Here is a 7,500-nt window from a genome sequence, read left to right as displayed (position 1 = left end):
ATGGTCCAGAGTCATCAGTTACCAGGTAAAAACACTGAGCTCTGATTGGCTGTGAGAATGTTACCTGTTGTATTGTTAACTGTGTGGTAAGTCCCGCCCCTCTGCTCTGATAGGGCACTGTGACGGAGGTGGTGAGTGAGGGGGCGGGGCTCTATGTGATTGAGGAGGAAACTGAGAGCAGGAGACTGTGTGGAGGTGAGTCCCAGTGGATGTTAGTGAGTCCCAGTGGAGGTTAGTGAGTCCCAGTGGATGTTAGTGAGTCCCAGTGGAGGTGAGTCAGTCCCAGTGGAGGTGAGTCAGTCCCAGTGGAGGTGAGTCAGTCCCAGTGGAGGTGAGTCCCAGTGGAGGTTAGTGAGTCCCAGTGGAGGTTAGTGAGTCCCAGTGGAGGTGAGTCAGTCCCAGTGGAGGTTAGTCCCAGTGGAGGTTTACCTGCAGGAGACTGTGTGGAGGTGAGTCCCAGTGGATGTTAGTGAGTCCCAGTGGATGTTAGTGAGTCCCAGTGGATGTTGGTGAGTCAGTCCCAGTGGATGTTGGTGAGTCCCAGTGGAGGTGAGTGAGTCCCAGTGGAGGTTGGTGAGTCCCAGTGGAGGTGAGTGAGTCCCAGTGGATGTTAGTGAGTCCCAGTGGAGGTTAGTGAGTCCCAGTGGATGTTGGTGAGTCCCAGTGGAGGTGAGTCAGTCCCAGTGGAGGTGAGTCCCAGTGGAGGTGAGTCCCAGTGGAGGTGAGTCCCAGTGGAGGTTTACCTGCAGTGTCACAGTGTGAGAAATACCACGAGCACTGATCATCAGTGATGAGGAGACTGTAACCTTCCTCACATCAGGAATGTCTGATTTCCATCATTTGACCTTTGACTTTAGCTCTTTTACATTATGCTGATATTCAGACTAATGTTGTGTCTTAGAACGTGTCTGTTGGGGAACAGCTGCACCAAACAAGGGTTACATATAAAGTCATATAATTCATTAGTTAAAGTTCTATATTAAAACAATAAAACTCTGAAACTGAATCCACATCAGTCCACTTTGTTGGACATCTTCATGCTCTGCTGATCAGCAGCTGTTTATCTGTATTACTCTACTACAGTGGTTGGTTCTCCAAACATAAGCAGAAATAACACTGAAACTCAATAAGGAAATACTCAATGAAACAAAGACAAGGTGAATATCAGTCCATCATGTTCTCATTAGACATTTAGTTCAACTGTGGCTCATATAAAGTTTCATCATTAGCACATTATCAGACTACAAACTGTTTACAATCTGTGATCACTGATCAATATTTATTACCTGTAATCAGAGCTGTGACACCATGTCCTCTGTTAGGAGAGAGAGGTGAACTTGAATGTGATGTGAGCGTACGTTAACAGCTGACTGTGATCAATAATAATCTGAATGATTTATTGATGATCTCTCTGAAGCTCCACCACGTCCACTTTCCTCCCAGCATGCTCTGCACCTGTCTGCGCTCCAGCCTCAGGGTCACCGCCTTCAGCAGGGTGGGGGGGTCACCACCTGACTCCAGCTGCCCCAGCGATGGAGTGTTACCACGGTTACTGTTGGAGAAAAACACAGGCGTGTCCGGGTACCTGTGGACCTGTTACCTGAGCTCACAGCTCACACACAGGTGAGTGATAATAACAGGAAGGATCAGGAAGTGTTCATAAAGTAACCTTACTTTATACTCACCTGTCCTCTGACACAGGTAGATACACCTTACAGTACAGTGTGGACCCTCTACTGTCTCTACAGTACCATACTGACCCTGCAGTGTCTCTGTCTCTACAGTACCATACTGACCCTGCAGTGTCTCTGTCTCTACAGTACCATACTGACCCTGCAGTGTCTCTGTCTCTACAGTACCATACTGACCCTGCAGTGTCTCTGTCTCTACAGTACCATACTGACCCTGCAGTGTCTCTGTCTCTACAGTACCATACTGACCCTGCAGTGTCTCTACAGTACCATACTGACCCTGCAGTGTCTCTACAGTACCATACTGACCCTGCAGTGTCTCTACAGTACCATACTGACCCTGCAGTGTCTCTGTCTCTACAGTACCATGCTGACCCTGCAGTGTCTCTGTCTCTACAGTACCATACTGACCCTGCAGTGTCTCTGTCTCTACAGTACCATACTGACCCTGCAGTGTCTCTACAGTACCATACTGACCCTGCAGTGTCTCTGTCTCTACAGTACCATACTGACCCTGCAGTGTCTCTACAGTACCATACTGACCCTGCAGTGTCTCTGTCACTACAGTACCATACTGACCCTACAGTGTCTCTACAGTACCATACTGACCCTGCAGTGTCTCTGTCTCTACAGTACCATGCTGACCCTGCAGTGTCTCTACAGTACCATACTGACCCTGCAGTGTCTCTGTCTCTACAGTACCATACTGACCCTGCAGTGTCTCTACAGTACAATACTGACCCTGCAGTGTCTCTACAGTACCATGCTGACCCTGCAGTGTCTCTGTCTCTACAGTACCATACTGACCCTGCAGTGTCTGTCTCTACAGTACCATACTGACCCTGCAGTGTCTCTGTCTCTACAGTACCATACTGACCCTGCAGTGTCTCTGTCTCTACAGTACCATACTGACCCTGCAGTGTCTCTGTCTCTACAGTACCATACTGACCCTGCAGTGTCTCTGTCTCTACAGTACCATACTGACCCTGCAGTGTCTCTGTCTCTACAGTACCATGCTGACCCTGCAGTGTCTCTGTCTCTACAGTACCATACTGACCCTGCAGTGTCTCTGTCTCTACAGTACCATACTGACCCTGCAGTGTCTCTGTCTCTACAGTACCATGCTGACCCTGCAGTGTCTCTGTCTCTACATTACCATACTGACCCTGCAGTGTCTCTGTCTCTACAGTACCATGCTGACAGTCTCTACAATCAGACTGCTGGTCTTCACTGTCTCTGAGCTCTCTGCTGCCTTCTGGTGGATCCAGTCTGACCAGATCTCAGATCAACACAGCACTAGCCTGGTCCTGCAGGACTCTGACCTCTGACCCCCAGAACAACCCCCAGAGTGGAGACAGACTCAGGTAAACTCTGACCTCTGACCTGGAGAGACACATAGGACAGTATTTACAGTGAGTGAAGTAAACACAAATACTGCAGTAAAGGAACACAAACAGTAACTTTATTTTATCTTTGAGGTCTGTGGTGACACGACTGATTCAGATTCAACCTTTATTGGTAACACTTTAGTTTAACGCTGTTTATCAGGTTGTAGAATCAGTCTGTGAACATGTACTAAGTGTTTCTGAATATATTATTGGATGAGAACTCCTCCTGACATTACGTATAATAAAACAGTAAATACTGAACATTAACACTTCAATGTGTCCTTAGATCTGCTTACAGCTGCATTATGGTCTGTTATTTTATTGATAGATGATCAGTAAGTGAACATTGTGCCCTCTGTGTTGTCTGACAGGCAGCGCCCCCTGCTGTTGGTCGGGGTGTTGGAGCTCCCATCACACGGGAGCTGTGGCCTGTGTCGTCACGGAAACCAGAGAGGAAGAGGGGGGAGGTCAGAGGGCGGCCTTCAACACCGCCTGGATCGGTACAACACACACACACACACACACACACACACACACACACACACACACACACACACACACACACACACACAGAGGTCAAAGGTCACAACACAGCCTGAAGACTGCTGCTGTAATAAATGTGTGTGTGTGTGCAGGTTGTCTGGTGTGTGTCCGACAGTTCACCATGGTAACAGAGAGATTCATCCAATCAGATTTCCCCTCCTACCAACACCTGGACCAGGACAAATACATCACACACAAACACTGCAGGCAGGCAGGCAGGCAGGATACAGTGTATACTGATCAATATCATCCATAAAGATACAGTGTATACTGATCAATATCATCCATAAAGATAAAGATACAGTGTATACTGATCAATATCATATATTGATAAAGTGGGACTGAGAGTTGGTTGGTGGATCAGATTCAGACCAACTGGAAATGAGAAGAAGAATATTTGTTTCTGAAACGAGTCCTGACAGCTGATTGGTCTGTGTGTCTGTCCATCAGGATCCCAGTGTTTTGATTGGCTGTGGTGTTTCTGGGCGGAGCGGGGTGGAGCTCCACACTGACTCCACCCTTCAGGTCCGACCTGATTGGAGGTTCCACTCTCTGACACGCCCACTGCTACTGCACACCTACAGACAGGTAACACACCTACAGACAGGTAACACACACCCACAGACAGGTAAGCTCAGACAGAATATATGAATATATATGATGATGTGTTGTTGAGTTAAAACGGATAAACTGCATCCTCTCTCTTTCTCTCTCTCTCTCTCTCTCTCTCTCTCTCTCTCTCTCTGTCTGTCTCTCTCTCTCTCTGTCTGTATGTCCACAGACTCTCTCCCTCAGTCCTGTCTTTCTCTGAGCTTTTGGACTGCAGGTAAACTGATTGATCTCTGATTGATTTCAAATTCTGTGGTTTAAATGAACATCCCAGAACTCATATCAATATTTCTATTTGTCATAAAGTCGTCGTTTGCAGAGTCTGATATCAACTGTTTAGGTAAATCAAACATAAACAGACACAAACTGATGATGAACACAATCTGACGCCATATTGTTAACGAGTCAGTGGGTTTAATGCACTTTAGATCTGTTTTTATCTGTTAAACACTGATGTGTCGTATAATAGAAGTATAATCTCTCTTTATTTGCTTATTATTGTTTTTCTTTTTGCGTACATTTTTGGATTGTTATAACTCATTTTTACAGACAGACATGATTCAAATATTACTTTTCTTTTTGATATCTGGTACAGGTTTGGTTAGTGAGATATTAATATTTTACTGTAATTTGAATGGCCTGCCAATGGTAGTTGTATACACGCATCAGAATCTCAAATACTATACATGTTAAGTCCTAAAACCTGCTACACGGGGACCCCATGGAGATGTGCTAAACATGTTAAAGTATGTTTTCAATGTGTGTGCTTTGTATACATTACATGTAATATTTCATACAATTCTACTGACAATAGCTCCACAATAGGATTCAGTTACAGAGGACAGGATATGTACAGGACAGAGGTCAGTGCTTTAGATACAGGAGAAAGAGGTCAGTGCTTTAGATACAAGAGAAAGAGGTCAGTGGTGTAGATACAGGTCAGAGGTCTGTACTGTGTATTTGATTGAAAAAAAACTAACAACAATAATATTATTGACATATAGCTCAGTGCTTTAGATACAGGGCAGAGGTCTATTTGATTAATATAATAGTAACAACAATAATATTATTGGCATTTCATTGATGTTTGAGTCACTGAGGGTTTGTTGTCTCTCAGGTGTGATGTGACTCTTTTGATTGGTTGTTGGTTTAGGTAGATTATTCACCTGTCTGACGCTCACCTGTCTGATGCTCACCTGTCTGACGCTCACCTGTCTGACGCTCACCTGTCCGACACTCACCTGTCTGACGCTCACCTGTTCAGTCTGAAGATCTTTATTAACCCTCTCATTGATCTCTTTGTTCAGGTCAGAGTTGGTGTGTTTTCAGGCTCTGGTTTCTGACAGGATCAGTCTGAACGACAGGACGAGGGATTCTGGAGACACACACACAGGTAGGTACACAAACAGACACACAGGTGCACACACACAGACAGACGCAGGTACACACACAGGTAGAGAGGGTGCTATGAGGACCGAGTCGTGCAGGTCTCATCCCTCGGTGGCGTCCACAGCAGATAAAGTCTGTTTGTATTTCAGGTTTATTAGGCTGATCACAGCTGGGTTAAACTACTGTTGATGAAGCTGTTGATGAAACGAGTGATTCCTAATAATGTTGCCTAAAGGGAGCATATATAAAGTAAATAGGGTAACACTTTATAATGAGTACACACTATTAAGCATTAGTTAAGCATGAATAAATAATGAAATCATCATTTATAACGCATGAATACACATGAGTATGTAGTTTATAAACAGTTAAAAAATGTTTATTCATCATTGATAAGCACATTAGTTATGGATTAGTAAATACTGAATTCATCATTTATAAAGCATGATTCTGCTGTAAATAGTCATTACTATGTGGTTTATAATCAGTTATAAATGTTTTACTCTTCATTGTACTGTACATTTCATGCACTTGCACATCCACTATTCAGACATGTATTAATGATTAGTGACTGTGTTAGCAGATGTTCCATAAAAAACTCACAAATTAATTTCCAATGGATGTCCTATAAACAGTTATTAATGCAGGACTTCATGAATTGAGGCAGTTACGAAGCACTTATTCAATTCAATTAAATTTTATTTGTATAGCGCCAATTCATAACAGAAGTTATCTCAGAACACTTTTCAAATAGAGCAGGTCTAGACCGAACTCTTTAAAACATTATAACAGAGACCCAACAGTACCACCATGAGCAAGACCTTGGCGACAAGGGCAAGGAAAAACTGCCTGTTAAAAGGCAGAAACCTAGGACAGATCCTCCGGCTCTAGGTGGGTGGTCGTCTGTCTCGACCAGTTGGGGTGAGAGAGAGAGAGAGAGAGACAGACAGACAGACAGACAGGTGCACAGCAAACAACAGTATTTGCAATGGCAATCTAGCAGGACCATGGCAGGAGGCTCCACCAGGATCCATGAGAACCTGCAAGACAAGAAAGCACAAGAACTCCGGGGAAGAAGTGAAGTTAGTAACATGCATTAATGGAACATGAATGAGTGCAGAAAGAGAGAGGAAGAGAGGAGCTCAGTGCACCATGGGAAATCCCCCGATAGTCTAGGCCTATAGCAGCATAACTAAGGGATGGTTCAGGACTCACCTGATCCAGCCCTAACTATAAGCTTTATCAAAGAGGAATGTCTTAAGCCTACTCTTGAATGTGGTGAGGGTGTCTGCCTCTCGAACCACAACTGGAAGCTGGTTCCACAGGAGAGGAGCTTGGTAACTGAAGGCTCTGGCTCCTGTTCTACTTTTTAGAGACTATAGGAACCACAAGTAGCCCAGCATTCAGAGAACGTAGTGTTCTAGAGGGGTAATAGGGTACTATGAGCTCTTTAAGATATGAAGGGGCCTGACCATGAAGAGCTTTATAGGTGAGGAGGAGGATTTTAAATTCTATTCTACATTTTATAGGGAGCCAGTGCAGAGAAGCTAGTACAGGAGAGATGTGATCTCTTTTTCTAGTTCCTGTCAGTACTCGTGCTGCAGCGTTCTGAATTAATTGGAGCGTTTTAATGGACTTATTGGGGCAACCTGATAATAAAGAGTTGCAGTAATCCAGCCTTGAAGTAACAAATGCATGGATTAGTTTTTCTGCATCTGTCTGTGATAGGATGTGTCTAATTTTTTCTAATATTACGTTGTATTAGTTTCCTATGTTTTAATAATTTCCTTTTTATAGGAGCGATAGAGTCTAATGTTGATCGTAGTGAGCCTGTAGCACTATCAACAAGATTATCAATTTCGAAGGGACTAAAGTCGTTC

At 44.3% G+C, this 7,500-nt stretch overlaps 1 long non-coding RNA gene and 1 pseudogene across 1 annotated transcript; one reads left to right on the top strand and one right to left on the bottom strand.

Moving 5' to 3' along the window:
* Positions 1-4,062, top strand: part of LOC127360927 (uncharacterized) — a 42,251-nt pseudogene extending 38,189 nt beyond the window's left edge.
* LOC127360939 (uncharacterized) lies at positions 1,689-2,685 on the bottom strand. Its single transcript, XR_007883974.1, has 3 exons — positions 2,519-2,685; positions 2,125-2,184; positions 1,689-1,920 (listed from the first exon to the last, which is right to left on the bottom strand). It is a non-coding gene; the product is annotated as an uncharacterized LOC127360939 (long non-coding RNA).
* Positions 4,063-7,500: the final 3,438 nt, after the last annotated feature.

The sequence above is a fragment of the Dicentrarchus labrax genome, unplaced genomic scaffold, assembly GCF_905237075.1.
Source record: "Dicentrarchus labrax unplaced genomic scaffold, dlabrax2021, whole genome shotgun sequence".
NCBI classification, from domain to species: Eukaryota; Metazoa; Chordata; class Actinopteri; family Moronidae; genus Dicentrarchus; species Dicentrarchus labrax.
This window is presented reverse-complemented; position numbering and strand designations above follow the sequence as displayed.